The sequence below is a fragment of the Mauremys mutica genome, chromosome 3 (assembly GCF_020497125.1).
Source record: "Mauremys mutica isolate MM-2020 ecotype Southern chromosome 3, ASM2049712v1, whole genome shotgun sequence".
Taxonomy (NCBI): domain Eukaryota; kingdom Metazoa; phylum Chordata; order Testudines; family Geoemydidae; genus Mauremys; species Mauremys mutica.
In genome coordinates, this window is record NC_059074.1 from 189546102 (window position 1) to 189573056 (window position 26955).

The 26955-nt window shown below is 40.9% G+C and overlaps 1 long non-coding RNA gene across 1 annotated transcript in view; it reads right to left on the reverse strand.

Moving 5' to 3' along the window:
• The window catches only part of LOC123367403, a 75587-nt gene extending 64177 nt beyond the window's left edge, over window positions 1–11410 (reverse strand). The window contains exon 1 of the long non-coding RNA XR_006578446.1: window positions 11386–11410. This is a non-coding gene — a long non-coding RNA (uncharacterized LOC123367403). The remainder of the gene's footprint in view (window positions 1–11385) is intronic.
• Window positions 11411–26955: the final 15545 nt, after the last annotated feature.

The window sequence follows — 26955 nt, forward strand, 5'->3', positions numbered from 1 at the left end:
TTTTTACATTATTGCTGCTTGCAAATTAATTCCCTTTAATTGGCAGTATTGATAATATGAAATACTATTATAAAATAAAATATAAAAATCTATATTAATGCAGTTATGTTTACAAATATACACATTAAAAGATCATGACATGCAAAAGTAAAGGTTCCAATAGCAGCAGATGATAAATAAAAAGAGAATTAAAAAACCTTTAAATGAACATGATATGATAGGGACAAACCAGCATGGCTTTTGCAAAGAAAAATCATGCACTGCTCATCTACTAGAATTCTCTGAGCATAGCAAAATAGTGGATGAAGAAGATCAATTTAATATAATTTATTTGAACTTTTCTACAAATGTTAACAAAATCAAGGGGCTATTGAGGAAACAAAGTAGTCATGGAGTGAGAGGTGAAGTGTTGTCATGAATTACAAATTTAGCTGAGATGAAGAATACGAAGAGTATGAATAAATGGCCAACTACCAACTTGGCAAAAAGTTAACAATGGCATGCCCCAAGAAAAAGAAGACTGAAGTGGCAAAATCTGCAGATGATGCAACGTTGTTTAGGTTAATCAAGTCTGGAGAAGACTGCGAGGAACTTCAGAGGAACCTAAAAATGAAGCTAGGAAAATGGGCAGCGCAATGGCAGATAAAACACATTGTTGATAAATGCAAGATCATATACACCAGAAGAAATAATCTGAACTGTTGATTCAAATTTCTGTGTTCTAGATTGATTGTAACCACACTGGGGAAAAGACCTAGATGTCATTGTGAACAGCTCAGTGTAAACCTCTTTTAAATGTGAAACAGTGATAAAAAAACCCTCTATAGTGTGGTCTTACTTGGAACACTGCATACAATTCCAGTTGCCCTATCTCAAAAAAGTTACAGAAGAGATACAGCAAAAATAGAAAGCGATCTAAGATGGGCATTGACAATGATTAGAGGCACAATATGTCTTCTGTATGAGAAGAAACTGAAAAGATTAGAAGCAACTAAAAAGATTAGGCCTGTTCAGTTTACAGAGGCAACAAAAGGGAATAGATATGATAAAGTTAAATAAAATACTAAATGGTATACAAAAGATAAATCAGATGTGTCTATTTACGCTGTCTCATAATACAATAAAAGAAAAAAGGGCTGTTCAATTAAAGTGAAAGTCAACAATTTTGAAACTGATAAAAGGCAATACTTGTTTTTACATAACATATAATTAACCTGTCGAACTCAGTGCCACAAAATATAATTGAAGCCAAAAGCTTAAACAATTTTTAAGAGGGTTAGACATTTATATAAATAATGAGAACATCCACATTTAGATTAGACAAATTGAAAAACTAAGATTTCCAAACCTTCATGCTTCAAGTCGTGAGTCAACCACAAAGAGAGGGAGTTAGGGAGAAAATTCCTCTATGGATAGATTCTTCCACAAATGTCCACATAAGTTCTTTCATTTTGTCTTGTATTTTGTTACCGGTTACTGGCGGAGACATGACACTAGACTAGGTGAGCCACCCAGTATGGCAATTTCTCTGTTGCTATTAACCTTGGCCACATATTTTGAGATACATGATGAGAAATTTTCATGACAGTTTTGCAAGGCTTCTTTAACATTGCATACCTGTAGTTTTTAAACCATTTAAGAGAGAAGGGAAAGAGAGATCCTCTACTTAACTGTTTACCATTCGAGTCCTAATCAAATGCCCTTCAAATCTTATGAAGAGTGATATGGAGAGCAAAAAGGCTCATTCCTGAAGTCTTTGCCTAGGCTAAAACCTCATGAGGCCAAATGAATTTGGCTTGAGCCATCAGAATCTGCACCCAACCCCACTAATAGAAATTCTGTCAAGAGTGGAGGAGGCACAGAATCAGCATATCTCCTAAGGATCCTCTGCCAGGGGGGCCCCATAGAGCTTCAATGGGCATGTAAAGTTCCTTCTGTGGAGAGTATCTTCTCTGGCACAGCTGCCCCATGTGCTCAGAGGGCTGCTATTCACAGAGGTGACTTCAAGATCTGCAAAGTATGGGGAGATTGGTGCTGCTGCAATCGATGCACTGGGTGTCGATTTAGCAGGTCTAGTGAAGATGGGCTGACCAGACAGCAAGTGTGAAAAATTGGGACGGGGGTGGGGGGGTAATAGGTACCTATATAATACAAAGCCCCAAATATCGATACTGTCCCTATAAAATCGGGACATCTGGTCACCCTAAGTGAAGACCTGCTAAATCAACGGCAGAGTGCTCTCTGACCCACGTCCTCCACCTCCCTGAGAAGTTCACTGGAGAGTGTCTCCCATTGATGCAGCACAGTGAAGACACTGCAGTAAGTCGACTTAAGCTATGTTACATTATTCATGGAGCTGGAGTAGCATAATTTAGGTCAATTTAGCCCAGTAGTGAAGACAAGCCCAGAGTATCAAAATTGGGTCCAAAATGCAAACAGTGAGGTGCTGTATGCTATCTTTGCAGGGGGAAATTGCTGTCCACATTCCCCGCCCATCCTGAAAATATACACACACGTTCATAATAAATCCCCTTCATTCTTACAACCTTTTTGTATCCATGAGCCAGCTGAGGCCCTGCAGGTTTCCTCTCTGTAGACTGGGAGGTTTTGCAGGTGACAGGATTCCTTAAAGTGTTAAAAGAATGAAGGAGCTGTGAATCATAGAACAGATTGTTGATTTCAAGAGCCAGATTGTCCCTAGATATAAAGTTTTGTGTTTTGAATCCCACCCTCCATATTACCAAAGAGAAAAAAAAATATGTTATATTTTCATCAGCCAGCAGAAGAAACATAATTTTATGTTTTAGAATCCTAAATAGCCCAGTAAATAATCTCATTTTATTTCAAAGAAGCTGCCTGTACCTTGACCATCAGGCTAGAGAAGTACAGGAATGTCCTACTGTGAGACAAAGAGCTAGAATTTCAAAGGTATTTAGGTTCCTAAAGATGCAGATAGATGCATAGTGGGATTTTTGAAAGCACCTAAGTAGATTACGCACCAAACTGCCATTGAAATCAATTAGATGCCTATCTGCATCTTTAGGCACCTCAGTACCACTGAAAATCTGGCTCAAAGTCTTCCATCAGACACTTAGGCCTGGTCTACACTGGGGGGAAGGGGGGGATCAATCTAAGTTACGCAACTTCAGCCACATGAACAACATAGCTGAAGTCGACGTACTTAGATCGACTCACCATGGTGTCATCACGGTAAGTTGACTGCTGCCACTCCCCCCGTCAACTCTGCCTGAGCCTCTCGCCGAGCTGGAGTACAGAGGTCAATGGGAGAGTGCTCAGGGTCGATTTATCGTGTCTAGACTAGACGTGATAAATCGATCCCTGCTGGCTTGATCGCTGCCCGCTGATCCGTCCGGTAGTGAAGACATACCCTCACATGTAAGTTCCATTCAACCCACAGGCATATTTGAGGGCAAAAGTTGGGTCTAAATGAGTACTGGAAGACAAGACTGCCTGCTCCTTCCTGAGTCATTGACAAGTCAGCCACCATTCAGTAGCTGTATTTTAAATATACAATCAGCTTGATAAAAAAATTCTGAATGTTAAAGATCTGGATGCCAAAAGGGTCCCAAAGGGAGGGGGATGAAGTGGTGTCCTTTTGCCTCCTGGCTACTGTACTTTTAAGGATCCTGCCCATCTGAACTGAGCTTGGTCAGGTGAGACTTTTTCAGTTTAAGCCTCAATTATTTTTTGTGCTTGTCACTCTCAGTGCAGAAAAAAAACGGAAGGAAAAAATGGCGTGAAAATGAAAACTGAATAAAGCAAGATTTTAGAAAATATCCAGAGGCACCAGAAAGAGCACTGAATAAATGTCTGACTCAAATCAAAGCACTTGTAAGCACCTAGCACAATGGGTTCTTGGTCTATGATGAGGGCCCTGAGGCGCTACAATAATACAAAGTATTAAGAATAAGAATAGCTGCTCTGATTGGTCCTTTCCCACGTTCACACAAACAAGAGAATGTCCTTGCACAGCTCAACTGTCCAAGGGCAGATCACAGCCTAGTCCTCCAGTGGCCCAATTTTCAAAAAGTGTCAGCCTAAACTGCACACACAAATCACATAAACTGTGCCTGCAAACAGGCACGTAGGCATTCACATTGCCATTTTGTGTACCGTGTCCCCTCGTAATGCAATTTTACCCAGATTGAAGTAAATGTGAGCTTCCAGGAAAGAACTTTTTTAAATCAGGCCATTTACTTAGTTGCTAACATGTGCACTTCAGAGCCTAACTTTTGGCAGTCATTTTTTTTAAATCGTGCCCTGCATTTCTTTCTTTCTTTCTTTCAATAAAGTGTATATTTCATGTGTAAAGTGGACGGTGCTGGTAGGCAGAGGAAAGCCTAGTAAGTGGCTTAGATCTTTTTGCTATCTAACTAGAGCTGGGCAGGAAACAGTTTTCCCATCCCATAGAGTGTTTTGAGAGTTCAAAATTACTTCCCATCTCAAATGAGGACAACAAGTGAAAATCTCAGAAATAATTTGCAAACTAAAACTATAGAATCATAGAAGATTAGGGTTGGAAGGGACCTCAGAAGGTCATCTAGTCCAACCCCCTGCTCAAAGCAGGACCAATCCCCAGACAGATTTTTACCCCAGTTCCCTAAATGGCCCCCTCAAGAATTGAGCTCACAACCCTAGGTTTAGCAGGCCAATGCTCAAATCCCTCCTCCCCATTTTTCTTTCTTTCAGGTCAACTGAAACATTTTGTTTCAATAATTTCAAAACATTTTGCTTTGACTTTGACTTTTTTCTTTTTAAAAACTTTTTTCAATCTAATTAGCTTAACATTTGAAATAAAAGGAATGAAAATGAAATGGAAAATGAAGTTTTTCATTTAAAAAATGTCAGCATTTTTTTTTAATATCAAAAATTTTTCCAACATTTTTTGAGTTGGAAAATTCATTAAACTCAATTTTGTTTTGCAATAGTTTGTGTTTCAACTAAAACAATTTATTGAAAAATTTCCCACCAGCTTGATGTATAAAAAGGTGGAAGTATTTTAACTATGATTTATATTACATACATATATCAAAACAGAACAAAAAAATCCTCAACCTGGGAGAAGAAAACTGAGATCCTTTAAGTGGTCTCTCCTTTCTCTTATGGTATTTAGAAGTTAAAAATTTAACACTGAAATTTTCCCATAAGAATTCTTCTCAAGAACTAGAGTGGCATTACGTATAGTGAAGGCATTCTAGTTAGAATAGTCAGCTATGTTCTCAACAGATATTTAACCATTTTATCCAGTTCCTATTTTAAAAAGGGTGAGGTGGAGTTAAACCAAAGATGACAATTAAGTGTGTGTATATTGGGGTGGGAGGTGAGAGGGAGAATTTAATCTGTTTGGTTTAGTAAATTAGTAGTTAGAACTGACAGTAGGAATCATGTGTTACAAGTCCAGTATAAGATATTTGGCTGGATTTTATGACTGTCTTTCTTTTTGCTGAATAAATGTAATGTGTATGTATACCATCAAAGATTTGTCTAGCACGAACATCTTTCATAGTGTGGTTCCCTATCCTTCCTATTAAACACACATACAAGCCTTTATTTGGGGTAGTTCTGCAATTATTTTCAACTGCCTGAAAAATTTATTGACAGGGTATAACATCAATATTTTTGTCCTTTGCGGACTGGACTAGGTATGCCTTTGTTTAGATTTCACATTCAAGTTTGCAGCTGAATTCAGTGGCTATTTGGGGCATTTATGCTATATTTGATAAGGAAGAGTGGTTACATTTGCAAATGGCTGGTATGCAGTTATGTAATTTGCCAAGAATCTTGGTGCATAACAGTTGTTTCTTGTATTGCTTTCAAATATGAACATAATTGATTCAGGGTTTTTTTAGATTATTAAATAAATACCGGTACTTTCATATATGTCTCTAAAGATTTCACCCAGCTCCTATATCTAATATAATGTACACGTTCACTAGATCCTGTGTGTGTGTGTGTCCCCACATGCAGTGCCTACACATGCATTTCTAAAGAGAAATCCCACAAATCTCAATCTCAAATAAAAAACAATCTCCACATAACTTTGTCCAAGCAGAACCTCCAAATTTAGTATGATGAAATATCTTCTACTGCAATTTTACAAGGCAAGCACTGTAAAGGGTTAATTTGATAGACGCTTTCAGACAGAATAAGATTAGCCATATTTGGCAGAGTCCCTGGTTCTAAACTGAATGTTTTGGCAAAAAAAAGATCAGCTATTAAGTTTCATTCTAAAGTTTAAAAAAAGAAAATGAAGGAGCCTTTTTAGGTGTGACATTGTTAACTCTTTGTAATTAACCAAACCCCAACCTCAAAGAAATATGGTTTTAATTTCATTTTTAGGGGACAAGGTGCATTATTTATTGGTTGTCTTCAGGAAGACTGTAGGCAAGCACACCAGGGATGACTGAAAGTATTCAAAAACATCTCTATTTGCTGTTGGTTTTGATGAATAGGAGCTCAGTCTGAATCCCGATTGGTATTTGAGTCTGAGATCAGCTGGTGTTTCAGGGTGAAGAGAGGAAACTGGGGTAATGAAAGACACAGAAGAAAAGAGAAAGATGCAGGAAAATACAGAAGGTTGTAGGAGTGGAGAGAAAGACTGAGAGATGAAGAAAGTGAGGAAGCAAACTATCAGATGTTCCACAGGAACCGTGTAATTAGAAGTCACCAAAACTGCTTACGCACTGACAGACAGAGATATTGAGCCAAATTTAGTCATGGCATGAGAGGTTTCAACTACAGCTGGTCGGGAATTTTTTGGCTAAACATTTTTTCATCAAAAACTAGCAATTAATCAAAATTGAAATTTTGTATAGGATAGAGCTGGTGTTGACACATTTCTCAACAAAATATTTGGAAAAAAGTTTCAGAATTCTCAAAATGTCCTCTTTCGACATGTTCACAAAGAAAAATTCTAGTTTTCCAGTTCAATATGACTTTTTGTTTCAAAATTTAAGATAACTAATGTAAAGGAAATTAAAAGTCAAAAATAAATTAAAACCTTTTGAAATTAGCAAAATAAAGCATTTTGAATGATACAAACCACAATTTTTATTTTATTTTATTTTTGGATAATAAATTCACAAAAAAATTGAGATTTTGACTTTTGTCCTGATTTGGGATGGGAAAAAATTTCAAAATCTCAACAAATTGTGTGGAAAAGGAAAACAGTTTTCCCCCACAGATCACTTGCCACCTCTTTTAGCTTTTATCTTACAGATTTATGATGTGTTCCATAACAAAGAGTCATTGGACCAAATTCTGGAGTCCTTAATACCGGAAAAATTTCCATTGTCATTTAAGAGGAATTTAAGGACTGCAGAAGTTGACCCCTTTGGAATGAAAACAATTTAATGTATGCAATTTGTGAGGAACTGATGAAGCAGTGGCTAAAGGAACCTTGCAAGTTAAGCTTGCGTCTTACTCAAGAACATGCTCTGCACACACATTTGAGAATGGAGAATTGGTTTCATGTTTATAGTGCTGTAGTCAGAGCTGTCCCTTGGGTATGGTGAATCAGGGAGAACACTCCGGGCCCTTTGCTTTGGGGGGAGGCCCATAGGCCAGTGTGATTGGTCTGTGCAGTCAATTCCGGAAGTGATGGGTCAGTTCCAGAAGTGACAGATTCATCACTTCCACCCTGGACCCCGCAACCCCTTAAGGATGAACGGCCCTGGTTGTAGTTTTTAATCTCTCCTCTAAAGGCTCTATTTACAGAGATGTAAAAATGTAGACCTACATTTTCAAAAGTGGCCTCTGAGTTTGGTTGCCTCAGCTTTTGGGTGTCTAGTGTAAGACATCATCTGCACCTCTTGTTGGCCACCCAAATATACCCAAAATTAAAGGCCGCTTTTGAAAAATTTGGCCTCAGTTATTGATCAGATAATCAACCAACAATTTAGGCATGATCTTGAAAGTTGCTGAGGATTCTGGCCCTGATCCAGAGAAACACTTAGCCATGTCCTTAGCTTTTAGCACGAGTATCCACACTGAGCTCAGTGAACTGAATGAACTATGGAGACTCATCCTAGGCCTGGTCTACAGTGGTGGGGGGAGGGATCGATCTAAGATATGCAACTTCAGCTACGAGAATAGCGTAGCTGAAGTCGACGTATCTTAGATTGACTTGGAATCACTTACTTCACATCCTCACGGCGCGGAATCAACGGCAACCACTCCCCCATCAACTCCGCTTCCACCTCTCACCATGGTGGAGTTCTGGAGTCGATGGCAGATCGATTTATCTGGGGATCGATTTATCGCATCTACACTAGATGCGATAAATCAGTACCCACCGATCTGGCGGGTAGTGTAGATGTACCCATAGAGGCAATTCCGCTACATGAAGTCAAAGACATGTTGCTGGGTTGGAGTATGGAACTTTGTGGACATCTTTGAAAGGCCTGATTTTCAGAACTGCTGAGCATCCACAACTCCAGCTGAAATCAGTGGGAGCTGTGAGTGCTTAGCACCTCTGAAAACTAGGCCCACTGGTATTAATAGTTAATATTTGGAAAGCATTTTAAACACATGTAAAGCCCTATATACATGTTTGTTATTATCCATCATCATTATCATTACTAGGGAGTTTGGTCTCCAGGGCTGTGAATCCAGCCCCTTTCACAAATGATACATCATTAATTTAAGAAAGAAATATTTGTTGTAATATAGAAACATAATTGGGACCAAAGGGTACATTCCAAAGACTAAAAAATATACTTAAATTAACATTTGGGAGTGAAAGTGAGAACATTCTCAAACTTCTTTTTCAAAGCTTCCTTATAAATAGATATCTATATTTGTAACATGGCTAAGCAGAACCACATAAGTGTTTTTTGCACCTCTTGAGGAGGAAGATAAGAGCTGAATCCGCCAGATGTTTTGCAGGAAACCTCAATTTATTACTTAAGTAAACCTTGCACAAACTAACCACCACGATGCCTCAGATTTGTCAAAGGGAAAGTGTGTCAATGTTTTTTATTGTCAAATTTTTACAAATGATATTCCAGATCACTATTTAGCTATTTCCTAGCTGTAAGAGATCTCACACATAATATTAAATAGAAATAGATGAAGTGATCATTGTCAGGTTTCGATATTTATGGAAAGCTGTCACTTCGCAAACAAGCCTGTGAAAAGCAGCCTTCTTTTTTGCAGGTGCAATAACTGTGCCTGCAAATGCTGCCATTTAACCTCTAAGTTCCTAATTATATTTTGCAGATCAGCTGTTAGGATGTCAAAATGGTAGCATTTGCATTCACTGCATTTTAAACTCAGATCGCTTGGTACAAGAAGTGTGTGCAAAGGCACCATCACCAACCCCCAGTCCTGGGATCCATTTGGCTCCCAGCACAACTTAGAGCAGTTTTGTAGCTGTTCTAACTTGTACCACCTGGTAACTGCCCCCAGTGGGCCATTTTGGCAGCTGGGGATCACCACAGCAGAATTCTAGCCAGATCTCCTTCCCTCAGTCACAGCCTTGACATTTCTTCTATTCCAAGAATTCCTATGCTGAATTTTCACAAGCCAGGGAGTCCCTGGAATTATTAATTATTAATTAATTTATTTATTATTATTGATTATTAGTATGTATTACTATCAACATCATCATAACAGTTAGGAGTCTCAGTCATAGACCAGGACCTCATTGTCCAGGTGCAGTGTTGAGGTAATCCTCAACTGGCTGATTAATCTAACTTTACTGTACTTTTGTGCCATCAGACTGGTGCAGAAAGGCCATAGCAGCATCCAGAATCTGTCCCAGACTGAACTGCAGATGCAATTCCTTGTGGAAGAAAAATTGTTCCTGGAAACAATATGAAGGCCAGGTTGAAATACAATGTCAGCTGCACAGTGAAGATAGACTAGTGAGGCTTTGACTTTTACCTTTGATCCTCTCATGCTATCTATCCCTTTTACTCTACCCACAAAGTTTATGTGAATGAGTGATCCACACTTCACTTCACTTCTCTGGGACTCTCTCATGCAAATACTGAATCAAGAGGTCTGCCTTATGGGTTTTTCTGATGCCCAGAATTAGTGTGCTAGACTCCCTATCATGCTACATCTTTTCACCAGGGATCAGAATTTTTATACCCCTTTGTTCTGCAGATTGCTAAAGTGAAGTTACCTACTCAGTGATACAACTGTGACCAGCTTGTTCTGGGATTACCTTGTATCCATTTTTCACTCCCCATGTCTGACCATAATCAATAGCTCTCTGTGCTCACAAGGAGAGGATGGGGGTGGTTTCCTCTGAGCCTGTCATCAGCACAGTTTGGTAGACTATCCTATAAAAGGCATTCTAGGTGTGATGAATCCATCTTTCCTGAATTTGGATACCAAGTACTTTGTAACACACCTAGGCAACAGAAGTCAAAAGTCACCGTAGAAATTAGGATCCCTTCATTGAAATGAAGATCACTGCTTATGATTTCATTTTTTTCCTGCCACCTTTCTAGTCCCCTAGTCCCTATACATTCATATATTGGTTTTCAAAGCTCTTCTTCTGTTCAGAGAATGGAAACGACACAGGCAGCTCCCCCAAGGAGCTTGCAAGCTAAAAAAGTGCCAAATTACAAATGCATCCCTGACATAACTGTACTGACTTCAATGTCCGAGGGCCAAATCCATTCCACAGCTGCAGCAAGGCTTGGGGTTTGCCTTTATTTAATAAAAAAATAACAACAGAACTTCCTTGGGAGACAGGTTAATAACTTAGCATTTACATAGGACCAGCTAGTGTAAATTGGCATAGGTCCAGTATAGCTAATGGAATTATGCCAATTCACATCAGTTGAGGATCTGACCCATAGTGCTTTACATAGTGCTGTGAGGTAGGTACGGTAAGTAGCATATGATGGTAACCATTTTATAGATGGGGAAACAGAGGCAGAGAAAGAAAGTGACTTGCCTAGGCCCACATAACCAATTACTGGCAAAGACAGAAGTAGAACTCAGGATCTCCCAATTCAGTGCTTAGTCCTGTATACCACACTACCGTTCAGCACTTTCTTCAGAGAAAAGCTGTTTCTTTAGAGAATTTACAGTTATGTTATATCAGACCTATTCTGGCTCAACACTCTTATATTATCAAAGAATTACAGGCTCAAACTTGAAAGGGGATGAGCTTCCTCATCTCCCATTGAAGTCAGGGAGAGTTCAGCATCTTTCAGAATTGGGCACTGTTTTTTCTGTTTGTACAGCACCTAGCACATTGGGGTACTCATCCAGGACTAGGAATCAAGATGCTACAATAAATAAACAAACAAACAAATAATAGGTCAGTTAGGAAGAGAAGAGTTACTCTTTGCAGATGAAAATGAAAACACCCAAAAACAGATTCTTAAAGCCAACATAACTTACTCAGTGTAAATGTTATGTTTCCAAGGTGCAAGCATGAAAAGTTCACTTTTATATTGTTTTCAAATATATATATATTACACTCTTGGGTATCCCTGGTGATTTCACAATCTCACTATGATGCACTGCCATAGGGTGGTTAGCAATGTCATAAATAAAAAATTGTGAAATCAAAAGGTCACTTGTGTAACTGTCACGGAAAGCAGTGGTAAAATGATTTACAGATGCAGGAAATATATTTCGGCAGCAAGGAATTCCTTTGGCAGTTAATAGAATTAATTCAACACAGCACATCACAGTTGTAAGAGTGAGCATCAAGTATAAAAAAAACCCCAACTCTTTAGGAAGAAAGACTCCAGGCCAGCCAAGCAATGTGATGAGTGCGTATTTAACTGCTAACCAAAACACTTCACTTCAGGAATGGACTCTAGATCCAAGCCCCCAGTGCAACAGACTCCAAACACATTACCCAACCACTATAATCCTGGGGGAAGGCTGATGACTGCACTGTCTGCAGAGCACCCCTTGCTGGCTGATCCATAAAACGGCAGTAGTGAAATGAGATGGGGCACAGTAAACCCACCCTCTTGGCAGCTGGCCAAAACGTTCTCTAATGGCATCCTCTGAGAAGGGTTACATTTCGGAGGTAATCCAGGTGTTAAATAATTAAGAAGCATAAATACTGAAAAACAGCAGAAAAAAGTAAAAGTGCTTTTAATACTAATAGTTTTATAGTCCTCTAATTTTAAAACTATATCTTTAGGTGTCTGAGTAATAGTATATCGTTGTATATATGTCCTATGGTCAAATTACAAATACATGTGTGAAAACAAGCTTAAGTGGCATCTAAAAATAGCCCTTGCTATTATTGCTTGCACATAGTAAACTAATGATTTGATCCCATAGCATTTAACTCCGGCTACAAACAAACACTCTTGCTTCTACACGAACAAGAGACACAGGATATAAGCTTGAAATAATTCAAGCTTAGCGCACGTTATAAGAGCCCTTTCAGCGATGTAAGGCATCCCATCTTACCCATCTATCCAGGTTCCTAAATCAGGGGCCCGATCCTGCAAACCTTTACTTGTGTGAGTCACCGCATTGAGGTCAATGAGATTGCTTGTATGAATAAGGCTTTGAAGAATTAGCCCCTAATATTTTTTCTTTGTTATGTCCTGTGATACATGTAGCTTTGGGGCTAATCTGCTTGCTTTTTAAATGAGAAGGCAATAGACACCCCAAAGTAAGGCTTACCTAGGGTGACCAGATAGCCAGTGTGAAAAATGGGGATACTTTTTATTTGGAGGGTGGGGGCTGGGGAGGGTATAGTTGCATATATAAGACAAAGCCCCTAATATAGGGATGATCTCAATATTATCGGGATGTCTGGTCACCCCAGGCTTACCTCACTGTACAACCCAAACAAATAGTGTGACACCTTGCCAATGGGAACCTGAATGACTACAGAAAGATCAGCATTGGACAGGGATTGTTTGCATTGTCCAACTTTTAGCAGGTCTAAAACTGAACTTAAGGGCCAAACATTCTTCCTTTTAGTATCACCCACTTTTTTTTTCTTTCCTCCTTCAATGACAATTAGGAAAAGGTTAACCGAGTGTCTTTCTCCTAGGAATCCTCTTCCTCTTTTCAAAATAACAGCGTTAGCAAAAGAAAATCCCAGATTAGGCTAACAGGTAGAAGCGTGGTGCAGCCCTGAGAGATGCTGTGGGAAGTGGGGAGATTGGGAGAATCATCCCAGCGGGAGACTAATACTCATCATTCTGAGCTGCAGCTGAGGCCCATTTGACTGACAGGCAGCCGGGAGCTGAAAGAGCCGCTCATATCCCACAACTGCTGGCATGCAGACTTGAAAGAGATTTATTTCAGGATAATTAGCTGGGAGTATTAAAGGTGGCAGGAAAGATCTGCAATTACTGTTTAGCAAACAGAATGGAGGCCAAAAAAAAAAGGGAGCCAAAAATGAAATTAAAAGACCCAAATATTTCTCCACTTGAAAGTTGTTAAATAATTGAAAAAGTTCAAAGCAACTTTATTGTATTCAAAGTAGTGAAATGGACCAGGAACAAAGAAAGGATGGAAGTTTGGTGATATGCAACCAGCAAAAATATCCTTTCTGAAATCAAGTATCTGGAAAGCTGTGTTTTACAACTAATTCACCAATCAGCAAACAAGAACTTTTCCCACTAATCCGCCCCCTTCTATGTCCTTTCGCCCACACAAAAGGGTTTTATCCAAGCAAAATAATTGCGGAGCTACAAAAAATAAATAAGTTCAAGTGTCAAAGACTGAAGTTCCCCCAGTCACTTTGAGGGAAAGCCTGACATTGTGATGTTTGCAAGTAAGGGGAAAATGCAACTCCATCTCAGTCTCTGCAGCCGTAAATACAAGATCTCCTCCGATCCCACTCCAACGAGCAGCACTCACCACAAAGTGACACTGGCAAGTTGTAACCACGCTGCAGAATGCAGATGTGTAATACATTTACTGAATTACTGGAGTCGGTAACGCCCCTTGTAAAACGATGCAGAGAATTTTATGGCAGCCCTTTGTTCTTTCCAGATCACATTGTTACATATTGATTTTTAGCAAAGATGTTGTGGTTTGTTGTTTGCTTGCTGCTTTGTTGTTCTTCCAGTGCAGGCAAATTTCACAGTTTCTTTTATAATTAATTCTTATTCACAAAGGGTGATGTGAGAAAGGATGTTGTGATGAATGTCCTAAAGCTGGGGCATTCTCAGAAAAACCCTTTGAGATTAGAAAGACACTGAACAGTTTGGGAATCTGATTTGCAGTTTTCCATAACTGTGGAAAAAGTAGCCAGGGTGCCATCTGTATTTACAATCTGTGTAGGGTCCTTCTGCTTTTAAAAAGAGGTTTTTCTTCTAGAAACTAGGCTAACTTAGAAAGCGAAACATGGATTGAATATGGCAGTTTTCAGACTGATTCAATATTTCCCTGTATCAACCCAGATAAGCTTTATTCAGCTATGTCCATGTATCCTGGCAATTGCTGGCATCACACATGAAAGCATTTGTGCCAAATGTAAATAAAGTTCACCCAACAAACACAGCCTCAAAGCATCTGAGATTTTCATCAGCCTTCAAGACTCATTGTTGCTGAGGCTCATGCAGCTCTTTCAAAACAAGGGGCCTTTTTTGCATGTTGTTCAATGATCTACAGTACTCTAAAATCATCTATTTATTTATGCTCTGTTCTGGGACTTGCCCTCTGTGATAAAACACTGCTTAAATTGTGTGGACAGCAGTGTGGAAATAGCAATGTCGCAGGCTCTGCCCTACTTTGTGTTGGTTAGATAAAAACGGGGAATTTGTTTAGAAAGCCAAAATGATTTTTAGTTGCCCAGAATCAGACCCTTAGAGAAATAAAAGGAAAAGCCAAGACTGAGAACTTGTTGCCAGATACAGGACATTTGCAAATGGAAAGTGAACATTTGTTTTACAGAAAGTAGCATTTTAGCTAAGATAAAGGGTAGAATCAGAATAATGCCTTGAGCCTAATATGGGATTACAGCCCATCATTGCAAAGAGACGGATGATGATCGAAGAGGTCTTTTCCATCTTTCATGGCTCTGATCCCTAGATGGTCTTGTACCTAAGGTGCGGGCATAGAAATCTAGCTTCTATTTCTGGCTTTACCACAGACTTCCTGCCCAGGATTTTCAAGTAAGTAGAAATGGTAGGTGCTTAGAATGGCTGAAAATCGGGCTGCTTAGTTAAACGCCAAATATGGATTTAAGTGCAGAACTTGAAGGCAAATAAGCATGAACATTTTGGCCTCAGCCTCTGTAGCTTCAATTTCTCCATTAGTAAAGTGTGGATAGTACAACATACCTACCTTTTATTCTTCAGCTTGTGAGCTCACAGGGGCAAGAACTACCATTTACTATATTGTGAATAGTGGTTAGTATAATAGGGTCCCAACGTAGCTGAGGCCTCAAGGTGCTAAGGCAAAATAAATTATAAATAATAACCTTACAGAGGTGGTGTGAGATTTCATTAATGCATATAAAGGCTTTTTTTATTATTCTCAGAAGGAAGATGCTGCAGAAGTAAAAAGCATTTATATTTCACCCTGTCAGGGTGGTTAAGCACTGGAATAAATTGCCCAGGGAGGTTGTGGAATCTCTATCATTGGAGCTTTTTAAGAGCAGATTAGACAAACTTGTCAGGGATGGTCTAGATAATGCTTAGTCTTGCCATGAGAGCAGGGGACTAGACTAGATGACTTCTTGAGGCAGAGGTGCCAACTTTCTGAGTTTCCAGGGGGTGCTTGACCCCCGCTCTGCCCCACAACCCACCCCCACTCCACCCCTTCCCCCTAGTCCCCATTCCAGCTCATCCCACCTCCGCTCCACCCCCACCCCACTTCTTCCCTCCGTGTTCTTCCCCCGCCTCTTCCTGCCCCCATGCCTCCTGCACACCGCTGAAAGAGGTGATCACCAGGAGGTGCTGGGAGAGAGGGGGAGGAGTTGATCAGCGAGGCCCGCCAGCAGGTGCTGAGAACCCACTATTTTTTTCCATGGGTGTGCCAGACCCGAAGCACCCACAGAGTCGGCACCTATGTCTCAAGGTTCCTTCCAGTTCAATGTTCCTGATTCTATGATTCATCTTTTCCTATGATGCCAGAATGACTGGGGGTATCTGGGAAACACCACCAATATCTGCTATATACACTTTTCTTTCTGACATTACTTTTTGCCATCAATCTTCCTCTTTCTTAGGTTTTGGCTACAAGTTCTTCCACAGGGGGCATCAGTTATAACATAGTAGCCCCTCTACATAGCTAACATGGTTTGGAAATCCAGTGGGATGGGCATGATCTAAATCTTAACAAATTCCTGAAATTCACTATATGCCAGATAAGGTCCAAGTCTGTAGCACAATTCAGGAGCATAGTTAAAACATGGTTTATGCTCATCCATGTGCATGACCAAACCGTACTTAACCTTTTTGGGGAATTACCATTCTATAGCCAAGCATGGCAAAAATATTTCTTTTAAATGGCACCTTAGTTTAAGGGGGACAACCTTTGATTTATGAGCCATGTACTGCAGATTTTCAGTGTGGATGCTTTCCATACAAAATGTCTGTTTCCTGCATTCCTCTTTACAAAGTCATATTAGTATCAAAAGCATGTCATCTACTGATAGTACTAAAAATACTATTGTGATGTCAGAAAGCTGTGTAGCCAAGTGGTCTGAGCACAGAACTTCACTTCACAAGCTCCTGTGTCCTGAACCAAACTGGCCAAACTGGACAGTCCCTACGGAAAAGGATAAATGGACACAAGTCAGATATTAGGAATGGCAATATACAAAAACCTGTAGGAGAACACTTCAATCTCCCTGGACACACAATAGCCGATTTAAAGGTAGCCATCCTGCAGCAAAAAAACTTCAGGACCAGACTTCAAAGAGAAACTGCTGAGCTTCAGTTCATTTACAAATTTAACACCAATAGCTCAGGATTAAACAAAGACTGTGAATGGCTAGCCAACTACAAAAGCAGTTTCTCCTCCCTTGGTGTTCACACCTCAACTGCTAGAAGAGGGCCTCATCCTCCCTTATTGAACTAACCTCATTATCTCTAGGCTGATTCTTGCCTGCCTATTTATATCTGCCTCTGGAAACTTCCACTACATGCATCTGACGAAGTGGGTATTCACCCACGAAAGCTTATGCTCCAATATGTCTGTTAGTTTATAAGGTGCCACAGGACTCTTTGTGTCCTGAACCTAGCTCTGATACCAAATACCTCTCTGGCCTGGAAAAACGGCATAATTTTCCCTGCCTCAATGCTCCAATGTGTAAATAGGGGGTTATACTTTCTTTCACAGGGGTCTTGTATGGATTAATTACTCAATATTTGTAAAGCACTTCAAAGATGAGAAATGTTAAACATTATTATTACCCTACATCAATAGGAGCATGAGGTTTTTATTTTGTTTTTAGTTTAGTTCTATTAGATAAGTTGCATGAAGTGCTGCGTGCCCTCAATTCCCTTTAAAATTGAGACTGTTCAGCACCTGAAAGGATCAAGCCCTCTGGTGAGAATACCTTTCTCCGTGTGCAGTGCCTACGGAGCTACATGTCTTTTCCAAAAGTAAGCTGTACTACAAAATCTGTGAAAGATATTGTTTTGCTCTTGAGTTGTTTCCATATCTCCCAGTTGAGGAAACAGGTAGATAGCCAAGGAAACCTTTCAGTTTAAGCTGGTACCTTGTGTCTTGCCACATGAAAGAACCTAACAGGACCAGCAGCCAGAGTTCTACTTAAGCAAGGACCAATGTGCCGAAAGCACGTATAAGGTGATGAATGATGGCACCCAGAGGAGAAATCTGAATGGAATGATAGAGTTCAATTAGAAGATATTGTATAGCAATACCGATATAAAATAACAAAACTCACAAAACAATAGTATTTGTTCATTCTATTTATCCATCTTTCATCATGCACATTTGTAGTTAATCTCAAATGATCAAGGAAAGATTTACATTTTGAAAATGGGCTGCCAATATTCATATGATCTTTGTCTCTTAATATCAGCCCACTTATTTTCATAGTTTGATTTAGAAAAGGTCCACGCGTTAAACAACTTAGAAATCATTTTCTTTTCACTGTCAGACTTGGAAGTTTAAGGAAATAGGTAATATAAATATTTTATTTATTTTAACAAGCTGAGTCACAAGCAAGAGCTTTTGCAATACACAATAGAACATTAGACACACCAAAAATAATAGTTTACTCATTAGACACCATCTACCACATTTGAGATACTTCTTTGATCATAATATCTGAGATAGGAGCCAAATGGTGTTAGGCTTTCAAATCCCAATTAAATTCACTGGGATTAGGTTTCCTAACTCCTGTATGTGCTGTGTTTGTATATTACTGCATGGCCAGGTGAGCAACATAGAGGTTTGGAGTACAGAACTGGGAATCAAGAGTCCTGGAACATGATTATGCCGTACACACCCAACTTCCAGTGATTTCAGTGGGAGCTGTGTGAATGCAATGGATTCTGCCATCAGGCTCCTGTATTCTATTCCCAGGCCTGCCACTCATTTACCTGTTTGACCTTGGGCCACTCACTGATCTATCTCTCTCTTTCTGTGGGCTTGTCTTCCTTTATGCCTCATTTTCTCCTCTGTAAAATACAGATGATAATAATACTTACCTGCTTCACAGAAGTGTTTTGATGGTTAATTAATATTTGTGAAGTGCTTTGTTGTCCTTAGATAAAATGTGTTATAGAAGTGCAACGTATTATAAACCAACCTCTGTGTGTGTGTGTGTATTTATATGACTAAATTAATGAGTATATTAGTGGCATCCTGATATAAATGCAAACCCCATATGTAACTATTTTTATTGTAGCAGCTATTAACACAGGACAGTAATATATCACCTAATACATTTCTTGACTCTAGTTTACCTAACAAAAATAATTTCTGTTGCTTAAAGTATTTCCAAATGAAATATTCAACCAGAACAGACTTCTGTTCTTTGTTCAGTTTTACACCAGTATTTGGTGCTGTTTTCGTAATGCCATGTTGATGAAGTAATAACTATTTTTTTCAGAGCAGCAAGTTCCTCCATGCTCCTCTGAGTTGAAAAATACAAAATCATCATCGTATCTACTGTATTTTAAAACTGCAGTTGACTGATGTAGTAAACTCCAGTCCTATGATAATATTGGTTGAAATATTATCTATCTTAAATATTACCTGAGGCAGAGAGCCCTGGAATAAAACAAAAAGAGTCTGTTTAGTAAAACAATTTCTGATCAAAAGTTTAGCAACTTGGAATTCAGATGTTTGCTGTACATAATAAACATGATCTGTCTGCAAAACAAGAGCAGGCTATAGAATGCTTCCATTAGATACTTTTGTGTCTTCAGCTTATCTGGTAATATACTTAAAATGCAGAACTAATTAAGCAATTCTATATCAAAGGTGAGCTGTAACACAGCACATTGCAGATTACAGGTTGCATGTGAACTGAAGACAGAATTTACCTTGGTTTAGTTTAATCTCCCATTTTCTATTGCTGGGTAGCTGGTTTTGGTTCATCCACCTAATGCACCAACACTTTTCCAAAGACATTCTGATCTCTAATGATTGCCACAAGTACAAAATAATTTTCATCATTTAGATAAGAGAAAGTTTATTTTGTGCAAAGTTTCACTGAGAGACTTAAGGCAGTAGCAGGTTGCCAACTAAAACAAACAGAAGACTTTTCTACTTGGAGACTGTCGCTTTGATTCAAGAATGAATGTCACCACTTTGTAAACAAAGAAGATGATTAAAAAATGCATCCTTTTTCCTAGAGTGCTCTCACAGTGCTTCAGTGCTCTCAAACCCCTATTAGGAGCTTCAGAAGAATACTAAAATGTAAGTACGTGCTCTTTGTTGGTTTTGTTTTATAAGCTGGGGCCATTGAACGAAAACAGAGCATCCAGTCCAGGTGTCCCTGCTTGGCAAAATAATGGATGCAAATTGATATGATCTGAAGGTATAGGACATTAACATCTTCAGGCCTTACACAGGCACACAGCCAGGGACGCATCAGAAAGGGCTTGGAGTGCAGTCCAAGACTATTTCACTATCTCGGACATCTCACTCCAAGGGCTCTTATTACTGGACTGGGCTGCCAGGCAGGTGTTCTTACATCTTACAACAGAATAAATAAGAAGCTGAATGGGTGTACAAGATGGACCGCTTGCATTATTGATTTAGTATGGCCAGCTGACCATACTGTGAGCCCTCTTTTATTTATTTCCACAAGGTACATCTTTCTCCAAACTGACTTGTCTTTGATTTAAAAGCAGGATTTTTCTATGAAACTGAATCCCATCTATGCACAGCTGCCAGGCTGACTGGTCTCTGCTACCCACTGAGGCAAGCTTTTGTGCTACAGAAATGAAGACAAGGACAGTGCTGTGAACATAATTTTTGATCATCCCTGTTTAAATATGCTGCATGTCAGTCAAAGAAGTTTGAAGCACATTATAATTACAAAATATATCCTGGCTATATAATCAGTATTGTTTGTTATAGCGGATTGAACTGTGATAACTATTTCAATACATAATCCGCAGAACTTGTGCCTGGTGGTTTTAAATACAGTTGGAAAATGCATTGTGGATATAAAGGCAAATAAAAGGGCAAAAATATATGGGGAATATATCTATATACTTTAAAGCCTGGGAAAAGCATATAAACTTTTGATCCTAATTAAGACCCACATCATTAGAAATGTGGAGGCTATTTAATAAGGGCCGGACTGCACAATGCTTACTCACTCTGAAGAACAATAATCCACTGAAGAACTGGATACTCTTGTGAGTAAATAGTCCAAACTCAAAAGCTTTCAGGCCACATTCAGTGGTGTGAATTTGGCCCTTTGTGCTCATAGCTAGTGGTAAAATCACCAAGCTTTCAAAACTCAAAAGCCCATTTCTGATTGGTCTTTGCACTTAGTGGCACACCCCCATTCACTCTCTATGGCAGTGGTGGGCGACCTGCGGCCCATCAGAGTAATCCACTGGTGGGCTGCCAGACAGTTTGTTTACATTTGCACAGCCACCCGCAGCTTCCAGTGGCTGCGGCTCGCCGTTCCCGGACAATGGGAGCTGCAGGAAGCTGGTGAGGGCCACAGGGACATGCTGGCCACCATTTCCCGCCGCTCCCATTGGCTGGGAATGGTGAACCGCACCCACTGGGAGCTGCAGGCGGCAGTGCAAACGTAAACAAACTGTCTCATGGCCTGCCAGTGGATTACCTGATGGGCTGTATGTGCCCGCAGGTTGCCCACCACTGCTCCATGGGATTGCTATGTTTCATTCTCCCCTTCACCTTTTGGGTAACATGGATAAGAAATGGCAGTTGGCCACATATTCCTGTTCCCTTTGAAAGTGAGAGTAATGCACCCAGTCTAGAAGGAATATAGCTGCACCATACCGATCAAACACTCCCTGCTCCTGCCTTAAATCTGCTATTGGCTATAGGTGAGACTCGTAGGCTGGAAATTGTTAGTGAACATTAAAAACCTGCCCCAATTACCATGTGCTTAAATGTATTGTGCTTGGGCTTCTTTCTGTTTCATAAATAAAGAAATATGCTCTAGTTTCTTCCTTGCTCTCAGGCATTGCTACAGAGAGCTGTTCTTCAATGTATATTCTCACTCTGGTACTAATAAAATGTGAAAGTCTAATTGTATTAGCAATTCCCCATCATATTATATTAATAAGCATCATACTAGTATCCATTTTCACTAATGTGACATGAAAGGCAGTAATGTAATTATGTTTCTTTATGATTACAGGAGAGGTGTATGTTCTAATGGTTAGACCACAGGCCTGTGAGTCAGGAGTACTGGATTCTAGTCTCTGCTCTGTCTCTAGCACACTGCATGGCCCTGGATAAGTCACTTAACCTCTCTGGTGTCAGTTACTCAACTATAAAATGGGGATAATAATATTTACTTCCTGTACAGTTTGTAAAGTCTTTAGGATCTTTGGATAAAAGGAACCAGTGCAAACAGATGGGCTAAATGGTTCAGATATCTACTTTCCCACTAGAATTCTGCACTGTTTTCCAAACCTAGTAACTACAAAACCCCATTAAGATTAATGGAGTCATTCATACAATGAAGGGAGAGCCTTAACTATACTATGTGCAGGTACCTCAGCCCAGTCAATGGACATTAATGAAGCCCTCTGCCCATCTATGAACTGTACTTTTTACATCGCTCACTCCTTTCACCCTTTGTGAGCAACCTCATTCTATGTCCTTTCCAGCCCCTTAACCGTAACATTCCCTCTGATGTCATCTTTACAGGAGGAAGATACATGCTTAAACCTCTGAAGAGGATGGTTAATCTTGTGGTTAAGACACTAGACTGGTTTCCACAGGTGTGAGTACAGTTCACAGCTATGCAGGGACTTTGTCTATGACCTTAAGCCACTTAATCTGTCTCATCTGCATTTGTGAAATGGGGATATTATTTCTTTTCTTCCATCCTTTGTTTTGCCTATTTAGACTACAAGCTGTTTGGGTCAGGGTCTATGTCTTATTATACGTACATACAGCAACCAAGATAATCTTGATGGGGTCTTCTGGCACTACTGGAATACAAACAATAATGGGACCAATCTTTATACTACAAGAAAAACAGATAGCATCTGAACCACAGAAGTAGATCCAGGCAAACACATTACAAACTTTGAGAGCTGCCACCACACCTCTCCTAATTATGACGGTGCCAACATGGGAAAACATTTGCAAGGGACAATTCTCCAAATAAGGTCAGGGAGGGGCTTGGGGGGCCAACGGAGACCCCAGTAACAGAGGCCATGTGTCCATTTTGGTGAATTTCAGGCTGGCTTTTTTTATAGGCCAAATCCTGCAGGTGCTGGACACTGGCAGCTCCCAGTGAAATGAGGCACAATAGCAGGTGCTCAGCATACTTTAAGATTTGGTCCAGAACTAATAATCCGGGCCTCAAAACTGATGCTGCCTTCAGGTTGCTCCTGCTTCCTTGTTACAATTTACTGCTATAGCAGGACATTCCTCTGTTACTCATGGCCCCTCTTTCCCAAGTCAGGCTCTGCATCCCCACTGCTAGCTGTTGCCTTCTCCAGCAGAGGGCTAGCAAGATGCCTACCCTCTATGGCTGTCTCCAGTGGCAGGTGGAAGGAAGGTCTTCTTTTCAGTAGGCCTGTCACCCACACCCACTTCCCTCTAATGTTCCCCTTAAGGGCTTATCTTCACTGCAGAGTTAACTTGGGCTTTTACTCATGAATTGCTCCTAACCCACCTCCCTTCCACACACAAATCCCTCTCACTTGTGTTTAATGGTGCTTTCACCCTGAGCTAGCTGGCCCAGCTTGGGGGTGTGGGTTAGAGCCCAGGTGCTGCTTTACGCTCAGGCTAATAAACCAGCTAAGTCACTCAACTGCTGATAGTCCTTCAAATCCTCCCCACAATTCATCCATGTGCTCAGAAGGACAGACAAGTTCTCCCACCCTTCACTGGGAAAGAATCACAAAGCAGCTCAGCTTAGTGCAGCACAAAGGAGCATGGGACATGCCCTCAGAAGTCTTAATGGCACACGTGGGGGAGCGCGGCACCAGTCAGGAGGACTCAGTAACTTGGCTGGGGCTTTGCAGTGTGGCTGCTCCCACCTGGGCGAGGCTAACCCAAGTGCTCAGACCCAGGTGCAGAGCGCTCACAGTGAAGACATACCTAAGACTTTCCTGTCTCTCCCCTTCCCTCTTACTTCCCCCTTTGGCATCCTGTGACTCCACCCCACATGGCTCACCCCTTTTCTCCTCTTCCCACTCTCGCTCTTTGCCCCATAAGGCTTTCCAACCCCCTTCTTTCTCCTTTGTGCCTGTGGCTGCCACTCTCTTGCCTTCCCTCCCCCCCCCTTTTTCTCTCCTTTCCTTCCCCTGGGGCATGGGGGTGGGGGCTGCTGCTGCTAGTGAGAATGGGTGGGAGAATGTGTCCTCTTCCTCTCCCTGTTCACTGCCCATGCTGAGCAGTTACAGCCACAGGGGAATTCAGGGACAACTGCCAGTCAGAGCAGCAGGGAGGAAGAGGAAAAGCTGTCTCCAGGGCATGAAGACCAACTGTAGTAGAAGCTCCTAGCACTTAGAGATGCAAACTGCAAACACAGCAATAAATCCTGCTCAGTTCTCAGTCCCTGGGACAAGCAGGCTGCAGTGTGGGACCCAGGACAGAGAGGATGGCATTCAGGACTTTTGGCAGGCCAGGTGCATGAGTTGGTTGGGATGGAATAAGAACCAACCTGAACTTTCCTCAGCCATCTCACAAACTTAACCCAAGCCAAAGCGTCTTCTGGGTTTGCAAAAGTGTCAAGCTAACTCATGCCAAGTAACACTTTATGCTGCATTGGGCAAGACTGTTAACCCCTTACTCATATGTGTGAGCACTTTCTCTCATGCATAGTCTCATTGGGTTTAATGGGATCCTTTGTGTGAATAACTGATCACCAAGATGTGTAAGGAGGAGGTTGGGGGTGGAAATACTTGCAGAGTTAATGTGGTAGAATCTGGCCCATAGCTATTTTCAGTTGCTTCCCTCTTTATTTCTTGGTGAAAATGTTCCTGAAACAGAACCACAGACCCAAATACATGCCCTGAACCCAAGCATCCAGATCTCAACTTTGTCTCTCAGACCATCCTCTACTTCCTGTTTGTGGTTAAGAGCAGAAGCACAACTATCCAGAAATACGGCAAAGACACCCTGGGATGTTCAGAAACAGAAAGTACCTAGAATCCCATGAGACAGTCTCATCGTGGAAAATGTACTGCCTGGTTTTTCAGGTCAAATGGGTTCTGATAAGGTTCAGATAAACAATTATCCAAGGCTTTGAATACTTAGAACCAAATCCCTAAACATCTGAAAGTTCACCCAATGCTAACCATAATCACATTCCTTTTCACCAGCTTTTATAGACTACTTCTTTGTAGGGATGGGCAAAATTACTTGGAAAAATGAGGGCCCTTTTGTGCACAAAAACAGTACTTTAAAGTTGCGATTTTCAAAAATGTTCAGAGCTGGCCTGCCCCTGCATGCACTGAAGTTAATGGGAGGTTTAGGACAACAGTAAGTACCTTTGGAAATCCTGTCCTCAACATACTTTCAATATTGTCTATCTCATCTACTCACTTTTCTGTTGCACGTAGGGTGACCAGACAGCAAGTGTGAAAAATCGGGACAGGAAGTGTGTGTGTGTGGGGGGGGTGGAATAGAAGCCTATATAAGACAAAGCCCCAAATATCGGGACTGTCCCTATAAAATCAGGACATCTGGTCACTCTACTTGCACGCTAAGGCCTGGTCTACATCACAAAGTTAGGTCAACATAAGCCATCTTGCATCGACCTATTGGTACATATGTCTACACTCAAATTTGTCTCTGGGTGACATAAGCACCCCATTATGGTATCACAGTAAACATCACCTCCCCAAATGACATTGAGCCATGGTCGACCTAGTGAGGTTGACAAAGTGTGAGTGTAGACACTGTGTGACCTATGTTGATCCTACTGCTCCTCCAGCAGCTGTCCCACAATGCCTGATAGTGACCAATATGGTGGTCACAATTGTGACCTCCACTGCCCAGGCATCATGGGGACAGGAAGCTGACCACGCCCTCCCTTTAAAGTCCCCTTGTATTTTTGAAATGTTTTTTCCTAATTGCCCAGCTTGGCGAGCACACTTAGCATCTCTCCCTTGTTGTGAGCAAGTGCCCAACTGACCATGTTGGCTCCACACACTAGACACAATCCTACCTGGAGCAGACAGGATGGACTGGATCTCCTGGGCCTGTGGAGAGAAGAGGCTGTGCAGGCACAGTTATGGACCAGTCATAGAAATGTGGACATCTACATAAAGATTGCATGGGAGATGCAGATGAAGGAATATGACAGGGATCAGCATGAAAGAGAAGAAGCTGCAGCAGACATACCACAGGGATGCCAACAATTGATCCAGTGCCAAGCCACAGACCTGCTGCTTTTACAGTGAGCTTCAATGAACTGTCATGCTTGGTGGAGATCCCTCCAGCACCATGGATGCCTCAGTGGAGTCCAAGACACAGACCTCTGTCAAGAACAGAAGAAGATAAGGAAGGGGGGACACATAGCAGGGTTGGGGGTCTAGATATATGCTGCGAGCATTTAGACCTGTTCAAGACTCCACTCCAGTCCAGTCAGTTCCACCAGTCAAGCACGTATGAGCCCGATGAAGGAACCCTGGGTTAGGGTGTGCATGCATTTTTCTTTACAATGTTTAAAAGTAAAGATGGTGCCCAGCACAACCCCAAATTAGCAAATCGGTATCGACTTTTCATTGTTTTATTCATACGAGAAGAGGTAGAGGCACAACTCAGAGGTAGAGTTGTTATCTGCTTTTCATTCCCCTTTAGGGTTTGGCAGGAGAGGCCATGTGGAGCAGTTTCTTTGTGTACATAGAGCTGTCCCATGTATCATCCTGAGAGGTCTCTATGAAACTTTCATGGAAGTACTCTGCAATCCTCTCCTGAAGGTTTCTAGGCACAGCAGCCTTATTTCTTCCTCCAAAGTAGGAAACATTCCCACTCTGAGATGATTTCAGCAGACACCGTTGCAGTAAACAGACTAGAGGCACATGGGCTCAGGTGGCTTTGGGACACACACAGTAGCTGTGCTCTGTGTGCCTGTTACCCTCAGGAATGAGATATCAGTTAAAGTTACCACTGCCTGTGGAAAATACTCACATTCATGGAATTAGGGGACAACATTTTATTGTTTCATGCAACCAACCAATTTCCCTCTCATTTCTCACCCACTCTGCCATTTGCCCCTGGCGAGACAGACTCACTATGGTGTGAATGGAAAGCGGTGCTATACAGAGGCACACCAAAGCAGAACTGTCAATAAGCATGTCTGATTTTAAAAGTTTATAGGCAGAAGGAAAGGGAGTTTTGAAACTTATCTTTCACTTTCCACTGTGACTGCAA